Raw genomic sequence first — 18048 nt, 5'->3', positions numbered from 1 at the left:
ATGCATTTCCTAGATGAGAAGAAAGTTGTTTAGAAACTCTAACTCTATGATTAAGTATTTCATTGAAGGCATGATACATCTAAAGGAAGAGATCACATTTCATTTAGAATAGATGACAACTAAAAACATTTGGATCGGCACTTAGGACCAAGGTGTAGATTATAGGAACATCATAGAAACCAGAGAAGTCAAATCAAATGTAAGAGAAGTAGATAAATCCTCATAAATAATGAAAGAACTTAGTCAAAGGTGGTATAATTCTCTTTTAAATTCAATTGATAGATTATATTTAATATGCACATCTACATTGCAAATTTGACAAGTCAAATGGCTAGGAGATTAAATTTTGATCATTAGATGAAGACCAAATCAATAGATGGCATTTTAAGATGGAATTATAATGGTCCTTAGAGATGTATCTTCCCAGATGTCAGATCTTAGTAGTAGATCAATGCTTTTTGCATGTTTGCAAGGGATTAAAGGTAACCTAGAGTTAACATGGAAAAGTAGTAAAAACCATTATCCATAGAGTTACAAGTAGTTTAAGTCAACCTTGGGTCAAGGTTGCGAACAAGTGAAAACCAATGATTGCATTGTTAAAGAGGTTTAAGAGTAACCTATGGTTAAGGATGCAATGTAGAGAAAGGCTTAAGGTCACATGGTCACAAGCAATTAAAGTTAATTTTGAATTAAAGAGGTGAAGCTACAAAAAGTAAGCTAGGGCATTCAAATATTGAATAGTCATATGGTCACAAGTGAATAAAGTTAACTCAAGGTGAAGGTTGTGATGGTGCAAACAAGGTTAGATTGAAGTCAATGATCAAATGAGTGAAGTTGTCAAAGGAAGAAACATTTGGTTCTTTTGATAAAATGATAAAGAGTTAACCACAATAGTTAATGATCTAAGATTTCACATGGTCATAGGCAGTTAAAGGTAACATGAGGTTACTTTTGTGATGGAGAGAAAGTATTTTTTTGCATAGTCACAGGTGGTTAGAGGTAACCCATAGTTAAGGCAATGATAGATAAAAATAATAGAGTTAAACCTTTTCTTGTGATCACTATTTGAGAAAATGTTAAGGGACAAACTGTAGCAAAAGTGTGAAACATAATAAAATTTAAGGTGCATAAATTTCACAAGGTCACTAGCTAAGAAGCATTCAATACATTTTAAGTTGCAACTTAGCAAAATTGATAGCAGTCAACCTCAAATGATCATCACAAGGTCATAGGTTAAAATACATTGAATCTATTTCAAGTTGTGAAGGCATGATCATGTTAGTGTGCAATTGTTACTAGGTCATCATAGTTAGTAAAATGGAGACATGTCAAGCTATAAAGTGGTGAATAAGAGGAATCACAAGGTCATAGGCTAAAAACAATTCAAAACATTTTAGGCTGTGAAAATATCAAATGAAATAATAATTATTCGATCACATGATTGCATGAAGTAAAGATATCGAATGCAAGAATTTTTTGAAGAAGTGACAAGGGAAAAACAAAGAGGATTATTAGGTTTTGATTATGATCATTGATAGGAGATTTGTGGTGGAGATTTAAACCTAATTTGATAGTTCAAATTCAAGTTATTTAAATTTGGTGCCAACAAAATAGAGAAGAATATAAACCATTTTGAGGATTTCTAATCATTTATGCTTTCTTTATTTGATGTATTTAATTGTAATCAATGATTATTATATTTTTGAGTGATTCATATGCTCTATTAATGGAATTGATGAATATATAATTGGCCAAGAACCATAAGAGGGGGCTTATATATGTAATTTTCTAAGTTAATAAAAAGAATCAACAATTCTATCCAAAATTTCCCCCTTAATTTCAAGATGTTGAGTGAGAATGAAAGAGTTAGATGGAATGAAGGGTTTGTATGATGTTGTTAGTTAGGTAATGAGATGTTCTGATTCCATTTAGGACTAGCATGCCTATGTTTCTTTCAATGTCTCCTTCAATTGAGCTGACCTAGCATCTTAGAATAATTTCTATGGGATTGTAGGGCTGATGCATTTGAAGTAGTTAATTCCTTGTTAGATTCCATTTTGGTAAAGGGTTATAAGTAAAGGTAGATTCCATTTCATCTTTCATGTGCATCTCTTCTCTCTCCCTAGAAAGCATTTTAGTAGGACTAATAAGCATTTAGATTAGAGTAGGAGTAGTATTAAAAGGGATTTAAGGTAGCTTGTGATATCCATTCCACTGGGTGTTATAGGTTTTCCAAATCTATTTCTTCTTAGGGTGTTTGTAGCTATGAGCATCCTAGTTTATCCTCTTTTTCTCTCAGGCTAAGAGCATACCCCCATCCCAGTGATCTATTAAAGAAATAATTCATTGAATATCTTGCATATAAGGGAGTTATACCTTATAATTCAAAGGGAAGTGATATAACACATACACTAAACCGTTTGTTGGTGACATCCTTTTCTTCCTCACATTCTAGGCATCTTGAGTCAAGGTAAAACCAAGTTAGCAGGAGGAACACACTATTATCCAATAATCATCATATGATGTAGTATTAGCACTAAGTGGTGTGGTGGAGCTCAACCTTGATATCTGCAATTGGGTTTCTTGTATACTTGGCTTTTGAAGAGTTTGGCTACTAATAGGAGATGTAGATACTGACAGTGTGACTAGTATTTGTATTGCTATTGGCTCCTTTGGCTTAGTAGCCAACCTTGACTCTTTAGGGTTGTTATCCTCCTTTTGAGCTTCACCTTGTAATTGTGTGTTAGGTACAAGAATTGCTTCTTGACCTATTTTCACTTTAGTTCCATCTTTCTCAACAATTAGTGATATTTGCAAGCCTAAATTGTTTAGGCTCAATAATGATGTTTCTATTTATTGTGCCTCTGACTCTTTCATCTAAAATATAATTATGGGTATTATAGATGATGTATCAGTTGTAGCAACTATCTATACTAGGTTTTCACTTTGATCTACTTGAAGATCATGTGTATCTATCTCTTTCACTTCTATAGATTGAGGGGGCACATTTGATGATTGATTCTTATGGTTCTCCCCTATAGATGCAAGTGTTTCCTTCTCAATCTCATCCACTCTCACTAGTATAGGATTTGTACATAATTGTGCTACTATGGTGGAGTCCTTAAGGATTTTCTTCAAATCTACCCTAGTTAAAGGATTTATGTTCTGTGTTGAATTATTAGCAACATCCTTGATAATAACCACTAAGTGTTGTTGACTCTCCTATTTTTCATGTAGTGGACTGACACTTGGCACTTGTTCATCTTGTACATCCTATTGCTCCTCTTCAACTATGACTTCCTCTTCTATTTCCTCAATACTTATCACACCAACTTCCTTGACTGGGTTTTCATCCTTTTCTTTCTCTCCTTCTCCATTCTTCTTAGGTTGTTTCATGTATTTCTCACCTTTCTCTATGATTACTGGAGTGGATAACCCATAGATTGATTTCCAAATTAATGTGCTTTTGGTTACCACATATTCAACATTCTTCTTCAAGATATGGAAAGCTCTATACTTGGGGGAAAATCTACTCTTATTCTTATCCATAGCTTTAACAATTTTCCTTTAATCAAACTCAGGCATAACTTGGGCTAGTGTTGATTCCCTAATTTGTCTCTTAGTTTGCAATCTATATTGCCATTTTTTATCAACTCTCTCATATAGAATTTTGGGCAAAGAGTTGGCTAGTTCAAGATGAGTTGATTTGAATGTAGCCGTCATGTCATATATGGCCTCCTCAACTTTATTCTTGTCAACTTTTCATAACTTATCAAAATCAACATGTGTGAACCTAGATAAATTTATGTTTGTAACAATATTTTCAAACAAATTATGTATGTTAGAAGATGGATTTTAGCTTACCACCTTATATTGACTCAATTCATCTAACTTAGTCTTCTTCTCATTTCAATCTGATTGAGGTACTAACTTTTTCTTTAATCTTTTGTATGTCTTCTCAGTAGTTTCACATGACTCTACTGTGTCAAATGTCCTCTTTCTCTTAGGCTTCACAACTATTGTATCCTAAACTATGCCTACCATTTTTCTTGACCTAGTAATAGGTACAACTAGCTTCTATTGAGGTTTCTTCACAAGATTCTCTATTTTCTCCATAGTTTGTTCTTTAGCTTTCTTCTTCTTGGCCTTAGTATCCTTGGATGCTTCCTCAACTTCTTCTCCTTCAACACCCTCTACTTGTTCAACTTGATCCTTACCTGGGCCTTGAGTTGATTCTAGTGGAGCATGGCCTTCTTCTTCTTCTTCTTGATCATCATCATCTTCTTCTTCTTCACCAAATCTCTCCTTCAATTTTTTCAATAGTTTATTCTTCTTACTAAGAACTATAGCTATCTTTAGATCAATTATGATCCTTGATTTGGATTCCTCATAATTACCAAATGAGGTGGTGCTTTTGTCAATATCTTCTACTAGTAGAGTTGTAATATTTGTAGAGGCCTCAACTACATTGATCTCATATGGCAAGGGTTTCAGCCATCCGACTCTGGGTATTACTCCCTGCACATATGTATGGTTTGAATCCACTAGGAAAAAAACATCATCATAATGTTTTTCCACTAAGGATATAGGGATCCTCAATCTTTACTTCATGAATTTCTTAAAATTGTCAAAATAACTAGTTATTAATGACTCCAAATTATCTCTAAGTTGCTCAATAAATTCTAAAATCTATTGTGCAATTAACCTATAGGTCTTCCAAGCAACTTGACCAAAGGTGGGGAAGGTGTTTTTCACATAAAAGAATATGAAAATAAGTAAAGAACTAAATTTTCATGATGCACTTTTATCTTTCCTGATGGCCTCCAAGTTTTCTGATGGTTGTTGTAGTTGCAACTTAGCAAGGTCATAGGAATGGTCTCTCTTTACTATCTTGTAATCCAAATAAATAGCTATACATGAAACACTATTCAGTCAGCTAGACTGAAAGAACCTATGAGCTATCATTCTCACAACAAAGACAATTAGGGATCTGATATAGTATCAATAGACATCCCTCTCTTATTCCATACTACATGTTTATTCTTTTCAATAGTTTCCTTTGCATAACCTCTCATTCTCTTAAGTTAGTCAAGGATAGGGTACCCTCATACTTGGTTTATAATCCTCTTAGTGATCTTGATTGGTCTACATTCCAACCAAATATAGTTATCATGTATCTAGCTTAGAACAATTTGAATACACTCGGTCTTAAACCCTTGAAGAAAATATAGGGCACGTGTTAACCCTTTCCATTCAACAATTTTATACTCTTCCCTCAAAACTCCATTATCACAAAGTTTACTATCAACATATCTTATCTTCATATCTCTTACTTCTCCAATCTTTCTAGTATAAGATCATCTAACATTTTGGATCATTAATACTTTTGGTGGTATCATAGATAATGCACCAGATAGGTTTGCTTTATATGCTATCTCAAGAACAACTTAGAAAGGGGGTTGCCTAATATCATTACTTATCAATTGAACAATGAAAACCTCCTTCCCCTCTTTCCTAAAATTTTTAGAAGAGCTAGGTGCCGTTTTAATTATCCAAGGTTTTTGAGAAATGAAACAACATAACTTGACAATAGCAAACTAACTTTTGAATTTGATGGTTGATGATGAGTAGCAACTGAATCTAGTTCACCAACACTTAAATCTTCTTTATCAATTCACCTTCATGATGTCCGTGTTCTCTATAAACTCTAGTAAGTGGAAATGAATCAAAAACCAACTATATAACCCTTCATATTCAATGTTAAAGGCTTAGTGCTTACACATCTATAAGCTCATTTATCATAGGATTTGCAACTCACTCGACTAACAAATGATTTCCAATATGTTCATCCATAACTACAATATCATTCACACTCAACAATAATTATGAAACCTTCCATGCTTGACACCAACATAGAAAATGACAATGTCAAAAATAATAGTCCTCCAAGATAATTAAGATTGGGGGGTGAATTAGTTATCCAACAATTAAAACATTTATCTTCATTAAACAAACTTAACCATTCAACCAAAGTAAAAAAAAACCTAATAAGATGCACATAGACAATTACAATAGATATGTTGACTAGGGAAACCCTTGATTAGAGGGACAACCCCAGTGGGAATGATGCCCACAAGATGATGTACTAATATAAATATTCCTTGTTAGATGATGGACCCTGTTAGGATTCTATCACAACATTTAGTACGATGAGTCCCTACTAGGAGATTCCAACCCTATTAGGAGTTGTGGTACAATGTATGCAAGAAGAGCCCATTTCCCTTAAATGCAATTTCAACTACAAGAAGAGCTCACTACTCAAAAAAATAGTTTATTGGTATCTTCTTCTTTCCTCTATCCTTTTCTCTATCTTTTCAACCAGACCAATCACTATTAGACCTTTTAGACCAAGTCTAGATCCAAATACCAAACCTTAGATCACTTAGTAAAACATTGACAATGAAGTTTCATTCACTTTTGCACTGCTCTTCTCAACTTTGCATTTCACACTCTTTGTTTCTTTTCAAACATTCATAATTTGCATTCATCCATATTATTGCATAACATGATAAAGGAAAATATCCTTCCTTTATATTGAGTTCATAAAGAAATTCCTTGAGTTGGCTATTAGTCATTCTCAATTAATTAATATAGGACCACATTAAGAACATGTTACACTTAGCTGTAACCTTAATCTTCCACCTTGCAATTTGAAAATCTTTCCATACACATAATATTATGACAACCAAGCTTAGTCACATCACCCTTAACATGTCTTCTTCATTTCCTCAACCTTGATCCTCAAGATATCAACTCTACTAGGAGATATAACAAGTTTACTAGAACATGCCTCTATAAACTTTATCTCAAAATAGACATCACTAAAACTTATATAACTTCTTCTATACTTATCCTTTTGGCTTCCATCATTAACTACTTATGCCAGATACTTAGAAGTATCTCCCATAACCTCAAGTGGTTATCATACTCAACTAGCTATCCATATCAGCTTGATCTTTCTGCTATTCTTCTATTAGATACCATAAAACACATCAAACATGTTATGTTGACATCAATGACAAACTCAATCATGAATGTAACATATCATCATCAAGCCAATCTTCCACTAATCTCCCTCTTTGGCATTGATGACAACATAGATGAAAAACATCTAGTTCTAAGAATACCAACAAAAGACTATCCATCTTCAAATCATCTTCATCAATCATACTCCCCCATTGATATACCTCAATGTCCTCTATACCAAAAAAAATATTGCATACTCAAACTTCTCCCTTTAGCATAATTTATTTCATGCAATACTTCTCCCCGATTTAGCATAGTATTTTTCATGCCAAATTTCTCCCCCATTGACATCGATGTCAAAAGTTTCTACAAGCAACATCTCTGCATCAATTTTGCAACAACTCGCACTTAGTCACCTCGAGTATCAAAAGAAACTATTCAAAAAAAATTAAAGAAGAGTCCTAAATGACTTTGTCCATCACAGATACTCCCCCATATAGGAAACATCAGCTTCTAGTCCAGACAAACAATGGTGCTTTATTACCCTAGATTGATGCACTCTTTCATCTTCTATTTTGATATAGGAAGGGGCATAACCCCAAACATACCTCACAAATACTCAAAAGTCTCTTTGGGAAGAGGCTTATTGAATATATCTGCAATATGCACTTTTGTGCTTACATACTCCAATCTAATTTCCTTTTCTACAACTTTTTCTCTCAACATATGATACTTAATAGAAATGTGTTTAGTCCTCAAATGTAATACTAGATTCTTAAACATATTTACCATACTTGTGCTATCATAATGTGTAACAACAGGTTCACTAATTTCTATCCATATATCCTTCAACATCTACTTCATCCAGATAACTTGATTGTAATTATTTGTTGCTACAACATAATTTGCTTTTGCTATACTTTGAGATGTACAATCCTGCTTCTTGTTTAACTAAGAAACCAATATTCCTCCAAGAAAGAAATATCTTCCAGTGGTGCTCATTTTGTCATCCATACTACCTATCTAATCTACATCTGTATAAGTACTTAGTGCAAAATCATTAGATCTGTCATACCATAATGCAAACTCAGATGTTTCTTTTAGATATCTAAATATCCTTTTCACTACTACATAATGTGTTTCTATGGAATCATGTTAGAATCAGGCAACAATTCCAACTACATTTTCTATATCTAGCCTTGTATGAGTTAGATATTGCAATCCTCAGATCATAGATCTGTACTTCTTCTATTCAACAGTAGGTGTCTCATCATTTGTAGATAACTTGTGTCCAGTTACCATAGGTGTTCCAATAGGTTTACATCTTTCCAAACCAAACCTTTTTAGTAAATCCTTCAAGTACTTAGTCTGAGAAATAAATATTTCTTCTTTATTTTGTACTATCTACAATCCTAGGAAATATTTCATCTCTCCTATCATACTTATTTCAAACTCTTTCTTCATTTCTTCTGCAAACTTCTTACTTTCTTCATCATTACCTCCAACTATAATGTCATCAAAAAATATTACCAAAATCATCAAACTATCATCAGTTTCTTTCTAATATAGATTACTATCTTCCATACCTTTTCTATATCTGAGCTTTGTCAAATTCTTGTCTACCCTTGCATACCAGGTTCTAGGTGCTTGCTTCAATCTATACAATGCTTTTCTCAATCTACATACTATGTCCATGTCATTTGTCAAAGGACATTATTCAGGTTGCTCAATGTATACCTCTTTTTCAAGTTCTCCATTCACAAATGCTGACTTGACATCCATCTGATATACCTTAAATTTATTTTGTGCTTCATAGGCTAAGAATAATCTTACTACTTCTATTCTAGCCACTAGAGCATAAGTTTCCTCAATCTATTCCTTCTTTCTATGAGTAACCTTTACATACCAATCTTGCTTTGTTTCTTAAAACTTCTCCTTGCTCATTCATCTTGTTCCTGAATACCCATTTGGTTCCTATCACCTTCTTCTCTGCTAGTCTAGGGACCAATTTCCATATTCAATTATTTTCTATCTGATCCAATTCCTCTTTCATAGCATGTTTCTAGTAGTCATCTTTGCATGCTTCATCTACATTCTTGGGTTCAAATTGAGATATGAAGCATAGTTCTTTATTCACTTTTCTCCTTTTCATCACAACTTTGTCTTTGCTTTTGATGATTTGTTTGAATGGGTGATTCTTTATCATGTTCTTTCCTGAAGTAGGATTTTCTATCTCAACTCTTGGCTCCTTTAAAGGTTCTGAGCTTTATTCTTTCCTTTGCTCTCCTTCATTCTACAAATCATTGTTAGTCTCAAGAAATACCTCATCATTCTTTGTCTTAGTAACAACATCACCATCTGAATTGTAATCAACCATTCTCTCTTTTATTCTAAACTTCTTGTCGATTCTCACATTTGCACTTTCCATAATAGTTACCAAATCCATTTCTTCTAATGCATGCTTTTCATTAACCAGTCTAGACTCCTGGACATAGTATTTCAAGGATCTTTCCATACTTTCTCTAAACTCTTCAACTTTATCAAAAAGTAGACTCTTCCTAGCTTTTCTCGATCTCTTAAGACATTTACTTGAAATATTACCAAACTTTTTAAATGTCCAACAAAAAAAAATTTCTTACCTTCAAGTTCTCTCTTTGTAAGTAGATCAATACCTTCCTTTATCTTTATGTCATCTTCTATTCTAGATCTATCTTCCTTTGTGCTACTTCTCCCTAGTATACAACAAAAGGATTCTAGTTACGTAAACTCAATACTATGCTCTTTACATAAATCTAATAACTCACCAAGAATTTTCATAACTTGTGTGTCAAAATTTCTTCTATCAAATGTAGGACAATCTTCTTTGAATATGTTTGACATGGATCTCCCAAAACTATTAGACTTTTTCTTCAAGGGCCTAATTCTTTGATAACAATTGTTAGAAACATTAGTCCACCAAAATAATTGAGGGGGGGGGGGGTTGGGGGGGTTGGGGTTGTGAGGGGGCTAGCGAATCAATTATCCAATAATTAAAACATTTATCTTCATTAAACAAACTTAACCATTTAACCAAAGTAAAAAAAAACCATAATAAGATGCAATAGACAATTACAATAGATATGTTGACTAGAGAAACCCTTGATTAGAGGGAAAACCCTAGTGTGAATGATGCCCACAAGATGATGTACTAATATAAATATTCCTTGTCAGAGGATGGATCTTGTTAGGAGTCTATTACAACATTTAGTACAATGAGTCCCTATTAGGAGATTTTGAATCCCTGTTAGGAGTTGTGGTACAATTTATGCAAGAACTACCCATTGTCTAAACATGTAATTTCAACTAAAAGAAGAGCTCACTACTCAAACAAATAGTTTATTGGTATTTTCTTCTTTCCTTTGTCCTATCAACTTGACACAAGGAGGTGTGAGTAATTAAGGCCAATTAGCACACTCAGATACCCAAACCACTAGGAAAGAGTTAACACAATGGAAGCAAACACAAAAATTGAACAACACCACAATGAGAGAGAATAATATTCTTTATTGATTCATGAAAATATCATCATACATGCCTAGCTATAAGGCCTTCTAGGTTACAACCAGATACAAAATACATTCAAATCAAAGATCTAGCTTCAATTTTGGATGTATAGAAACATATTCTTTCAATTTCCTATCCTCCTTATATCATCTTTCTTTATTTCCACATCAACACATGCTCCTTATATAGCCAACTAAGCCACAAGTCGACTAGTCAAGAATTTAATTATAATATAGGTCCACCTTCGAAGAGTAAACCAAAACTATAAAAAATATGAGAAAAATTAAATGAAAAGTTGTATTTAGGCCCACACATGACCCAATAACATGTCCTTAACTTAACAAGATCCCATTCATCCTATGAAAATGTACAAGATGAAAACTCCACACATTTCATGTGAAACTATCCAAAAACTGATACCCAAGAAAAGATACGATATCTCCCAGCTCTGATTGAATTAGAGATTGCACTTCAAAAAAAAATTATTAATTTACATCCTCTAAAATTCCTTAAGTTCACAAAGACTAATTCACCAAGGATAAGTGTGCATCCATCTCGAAAGTCACACACATGAACCTTTCGTGCAAATTGTTAGAAATCAATACTCTAGGAGAATTGTCATTTCTGCCAACTTATAATGAATTAGGACTTGAACCTTTGAAAAAAGGGAGTAATCTAGGTTCTCTTCAATACTTAAAATTTTCAGCCTCTAACTCATTCCACAAAATTAGTTACACAACCTGCAATAGGCACCTAGAAACTAGAAAAATACAGCTCCAATAGTAAGGTGAAAATGGCTCAAACCTTAACATGATAACTCCAATCTCTTTGCACACCTAGGATAAGGTTTCTGAGTGTATCTCCAATGCTCAAAAACTATTGAAAGCTTGATAATGAAAGAAATTGCAACTTGGAACAACTAGGAAAAAATAAGAACATGTAGAATAGCAATGTAACCTAGGATGTTGCTATATTAGACAACTAGGGTTGGATGAAATAATTCTCTAGAATCATTAAGATGTTAGAACCTGAGCTAAATCAAACTTAGATTGATATATTTATGAAGAATCTTCCATAGGTTTGTTCTTCCACTTCACTAGATATTCATAATAATCTTTTCCCCTTGTGGTCTTACCAACTCTCTGATACAATATATATTCAACTTCTTCAATCTACTTCTTAGGATAATCCTATGATACAATAGCAACATCATTTGAGTCGTGATACTTATATAAATTAGAAACATTGAATATAGGGGATATATCCATGTCATTAGGTAGCTCAATTTCATAAGAATTTCTACTATATAACCTCTTCAAGATCTTACAAGGTCCAAACTTCTTCATCTTTAGCTTACTATATGCACCAATAGGAAATCTTCCTTTCTTCAAATGAACCATCACCTCATCACCAACTTGAAAATCATGATGTCTCCTAGACTAATCAGTGTTCTCCTTATAATTCTAATTACTTTGTTCTATCCTCAACTTCACTCCCTTATATAAAGATTCCATGAAATAGTAAATTCTTCTCCTGCAACACTTCTCTTTTCTTCACTAGCAATATCTCTCAAATTTGATATACCTCTAGGCTGCATTCTAGTAACAATCTCAAAAGGTGTCTTCCCTATACTCCTATTCATAGAATTATTATATGAAAATTTAGCTTGTGCCAATACCATCTCCCAATTACTTGGCTTATTCCCAACTAAGCATCTCAACAAATTACCTAAGCTTATATTCACAACCTCTATCTGTCCATCTTTCTGTGGATGGAATGTAGAACTAAACTTTAACTCAATACCCATCTTCTTCTACAAAGTCTTCCAAAAATAACCAAAAAACTTATTGTCTTTGATAGAAATAATACTTCTTGGTAGTCCATGAAATCTCACAAATCTCTTTAAAAAAAAGGTTCATCAACATGCTTAGCATTTGATGTCTTCTTACATGATATGAAATGAACCATCTTAGAAAATATATCCACTACAACCAATATGAAATCATACCCCTTCACTATCTTAGGTAATGAAAGAACAAAATCCATACTGATGTTACTCCAAGATTTCTTAGGAACAGTAATAGGTGTATACAAACCATTATTTTGACTTACTCCTTTTGCAACTTGACAAACTCCACAACTCTTTACAAATTTATGAGCATCCTTATACATTTGTGGCCAATAATACTCATCATTCAAAAAACTCAATGTCTTATCCATTTGAAAATGTTTAACCAATCCACCACTATGCTATTCCTTAATCAAGTTCAACCTCATAGAACCTCTAGGAATGCACAACTAAATACCTTTGAAAAAAATACCTTCTTAAATAAAATACTCATCATACTTATTTATGTGATCTATTAAATTTGGTGCTCAACACTCTCTCCATGCATCAAAAAAATCAAGGTCAATATCATACAACTCTTTCATTTCATCAAAACTAAGAACTTCAACCTTCATCTAAGTCAATAAATACAATCTTTTGCTCAATGCATCAACAACTCTATTAGTAACTCCACTCTTATGCTTGATTACAAATGTAAAACTCTATAAGTACTCAACCCACTTCATATGTATTTGATTCAATTTATGTTGACTTCCCAAGTATTGTAAAGCTTTATGATCAATACATAGCACATACTCCTTAAGAATCAAATAATGTCTCAACTTTTTCAATACTTGAACAATAGCATAAAATTCTTGATCATACACAAAATACTTTCTTTTAGCATCATTCAACTTTTCACTAAAGAAAGAAACATGTTTACCTTCTTGACTTAATACAACTCCTATTGCACTACCCTTTCATCACATTCAACTTGAAATACTTTGTTGAAATTAAGTAAATCCAATACAAGTAACTCAACAACATTTTGTTTCAATGTCTCAAAAATCTTATCAACTCCATGTGTCCACTTGAATTCCTTTTTATCTCCTCTCATTTTCTTAGTCATAGCATTACAAACAGAACTAAATTTTTTTATGAACTTTCTATAGAAACTAGCCAAACCATGAAATGATCTTACCTCACCCACATTCTTAGGTGTAGGCCACTCCAAAATTTCTTTAATCTTCTCAAGATCCATCTTCAAACCATTAGCTAAAATCACAAATCTTAAATACTCAATCTCCTTTTGCATAAAAGAACACTTTTATAGATTAATCATCAACTTCTTCTCCTTCAATCTCTATAATACTTGTTTAACATGCTCAAGATTTTCTTCCTTAGTCTTACTAAATATTAGAATTTCATCCAAATAAACAATTACAAACTTACCCAAAAATCTTTTCAGAACTTCATTCGTCAAACTTATGAAGGTACTAGGTGCATTAGTCAAACCAAAAGGCATAACCAACCATTCATATAAACCATCTTTTTTTTTGAAAGTAGTCTTCCATTCATCACCTTCTTTGATTCTAATTTAAAGATAGCCACTCTTTAAGTCAATTTTGGTAGAATACTTTGCTCCGCTCAAACAATCCATAATGTCATCCATCCTTGGCATAGGAAACCTATATTTCACTAGGATCTTGTTGATGGCTTTGGAATTAGTACACATTCTCCATTATCCATTCTTTTTAGGTGCTAATATAATAGGTATAGTGCATGGACTCAAAATTTCTCTAATCAAACCCTTCTGCAACAACTCATGCACTTTTCTATTAAGTTTCTCAGTATTTGTAGGTGTTAACCTATATGATGCTTTGTTTGGAAAAATAGCTCTAGGAATAAGATCCATACAATGACTTATACTTCTCATTAGAGGTAAACCATCAGGTATATCCTCTACAACAATATCTTTATACTCATTCAATAATTCAACAATTTCTTCTAGTACTTAGCTACCACTATCTACTATCACTTAGTCATTACTAGCTTATGTTTCTCACTCATTACTACCAACACTTGTTCCTCTAGGAACTATAGAAAAAGAAACTTGATTCTTATTTAATTCCTTTTCAAATTGCTTTCCATTAACCATGCAAACTTTTGTTGTAGTAAAACTAACCTCATTTGGACTTTCAATCAAAGGTGGCAATATTTATTTCTTCCCATTTACCCAAAGAGTATATTGATTTAATCTTCCATCATGTACAACATATCTATCATATTGAAAAGGTCTACCCAAAAAAATATGACAAAACTCCATACGCATAATATCACATGACACTTCATCAAAGTAATGTCCAATTTTGAACTTCATAATATATTGCTCACTTACCAATATCTTATGCTCATCTTAGATCCATGAAACATGATTAGGCTTGGGATGTTTCAACCTCTGCAACTGTAATTTTGTAACTAGCTCTTTTGATGCCAGATTTGTTGAACTTACACTATCAATCATCACTTTCGAGCATTTTCTAGACATCTTACATCTGGTCTTGAAAAGACTTCTTCTCAAAATAGGTTCCTCATCGCTTCCCTTATTACATAAGGTTCTTTTCACCATTAGATTTTCTCCAGCCTTAGTTCCACTTGGTGAACTCTCAATGTCTCCTTGAATCATAACATTTCTATTATTCTACTCACTTTCAAAAGATCTATGCCCTTCTTTACCACATTTGAAACAACTACAATGAAAACTACCTCTAGAATATGAAATACCCCTTCCTCGGTAAGAACCAATACCTCCTTAGTACGAACTACCACCTTTCCATTCAATTTTGTCTTTATCATCATTCTTCCATTTAGATTTTTTTGTATCATGCATAGAATTGTTAGATCTTTCACCTTCACCATAAGATCTTCCTCTACCTCTCTAGAATCTTCCACCTCTACCTCTTTGTCAAGATATCCTCAGTTTTAAAGGCATATTGATATGCTTCTTCTACACTTTCCAATTTCATAAAAAATATTTTATCTTGAATTCTAGATCTCAATCCATTTATGTACCTTGCAATTTTCTCAACATCATCATCCACATGTCCATATCTGATGTCCAATCTATAGAATTCCTCTGTATACTCTTGCACAATCATGTCCTTTTGTCTCAAATTTTGCATCTTTCTCAACAAGCTAATTTCGTAATCAGCAAGAAGGAATTTGTTCTTTACCTTATTCACCATCTTTGGCCAAGTTCTGATCTTCTCCTTTCCTCTCCTTTGTCTATTAGTTTGCAAATGCTCCCACCATAGTGAAGCATGACCTTTCAACCTAGTAACTACAATATTCACCTTATTATCAAGAGTGTTTTCATTCTCAAAGAACTTTTCCATATCTAAGATCCAATCTAACATAATATTGGTATCCAATTTTCCATCATAAGGAACTACTTCTACAATAGGTTTTGAATTTTCCTTAGACAACACTCTCAACAACATGGCTTCATCTTTGTCTTCTTTAGGTTCTAGATTAGAATTTGGCACTACTGCTTCATCATCACTTACATCATCAAGATGTGATGCTCTCCACTGGGTTGTCTCTATAACATCTAATTTGGTTGTAATTTGTCTCAATGTATCTAATATTGTATTATCAAAATTTCCTCTACCATGAACCATCTTTACAGATTAGGTTCCTAGAAAGTTGTAACCCTCTACAAGTTATAGGTCAAATCCATAGATCTTCAACCCTATAACCAAATCTGAATCAAGATTCTACATGATCCAAATTCTCTGTACAAACTACCTCACACTTCAGCGATCTACTTGCACACTTAGGAACAACTAGGCTCTGATACCACCTTACGTATGGAAGTGTGAGTAACTAAGGCTAATTGGAACACTCATCTACCCAAACCACAGAGCAAGAGTTAACACAATGGAAGAAAACACAAAGGGTGAATAGAACCATAGAGAGAGAGAACAATATTCTTATTGATTCATGAAAATATCATCATACATACCCAACTGTAAGGCCTTTTGGGTTATGACCAAATACAAAATACATTCAAATAAAAGATCTAGCTTCAAGTTCATATTTCTAGACACATATGATTTCAATTTCCTATCCTCCTATTATCTATCTTGATTTTTACATCAACACATGCTCCTTATATAGCTAGCTAAGCCACAATTCGACTAGTCAAGTATTTAATTACAATATAGGTCCACCTTGGAAGAGTAAACCAAAACTAGAAAAAACATGAGAAAAATTAAATGACAAGTTATATTTAGGCCCACACATGGCCCAATAACATGTTCTAACTTAACAAGATCCCATTCATCATACAAAATTGCACAAGATGAAAACTCCACACCTTTCATGCAAAACTATCCAAAAATTGATACCCAAGAAAAATCATGATATCTACTAGCTCCAATTGAATTAAAACTTGTGCTTCAAAATAAACATATTAATTTAGGTCCTCTACAACCCCTTAAGTTTTCAAAGGTTGATTCAACAAGGATAAGTGCACATCCATCCCAAAAGTCATGCATAGGGACCTGTTGCACAAACTATCAAAAATTGATATTCTAGGAGAATTTTCATATCTCCCAACTAATAATGAATTAGGACTTGTGCATTTGATAAAAGGGATTAATCTATGTCCTCTTCAATAATTGAAATTTTTATCCTCTAACTCATTGTGTAGAATTAGTTACATAGCCCACAAAAAGCACCCAAAAACTAGAAAAACACAGCTCTGACAACAAGGTAAAAATGACTTAAACCTTAACATGATAACTCCAATCTCTTTGCACACATAGGGCAAGGTTCCTCAATGTATCTCTAATTCTTGGAAACTACTTAAATCTTGGAAATTCAAGACATTACAACTCAAAAAAAACTAGGAAAAACTAAGAACATGAATAGGTCATGAACCTTGGATCAAAATTAAAAAACTCAGATCACTCTATAAAACCTCGACAATGAATTTTCTTTCACTTCTACACTACTCTACTCAACTTCGCATTCTGCACTCTCTACTACTTTTTGAACATTCATAATTTGAATTCATTCATATTATTGCATACAATCATAAAGGAAAATGTCTTTCCTTTATACTAAGTCCATAAAGAAATTCCCTAAGTCATCTCTTAGTCCTTCTCAAGTAATTATTATAGGACCACATTAAGAACACATTACACTTAGTGATAACCTTAATCTTCCACCTTGCAACTTGAATATCTTTCTGTACACACAATATTATGATGAGAAAGCTTAGCCATGTCACCCTCAGCATTTCTTCTTCATTTCATCAACCTCAATTCTCAAAATATTAACTCTACTAGGAGACATAACAAGTTTACTAGAACATGCCTCTGACATAAACTCTATCTCAAAACATACATCACCAAAACTTACATAACTTCTTTTATACTTATCCTTTGTGCTTCCAATGTTAATTGCTTATGCCAAATACTCAGAAGTATCTCCCATAACCTCGGGTATCATGCTAAACTAGCCATCTATATTAGCTTGAACTTTCTGTTGTTCTTCTATCAGATACCATAGAAGACATCAAACATGCTATGTTAATATCAATGAAAAACTCAATCATGAATGTAACATATCATCATTAAAACAAT

This window comes from Cupressus sempervirens, chromosome 1 (genome assembly GCF_028749045.1).
Source record: "Cupressus sempervirens isolate cs-2001-9-10 chromosome 1, ASM2874904v1, whole genome shotgun sequence".
NCBI lineage: Eukaryota > Viridiplantae > Streptophyta > Pinopsida > Cupressales > Cupressaceae > Cupressus > Cupressus sempervirens.
The sequence above is the reverse complement of the archived record's forward strand: the minus strand, read 5'-3'. Positions refer to the sequence as shown.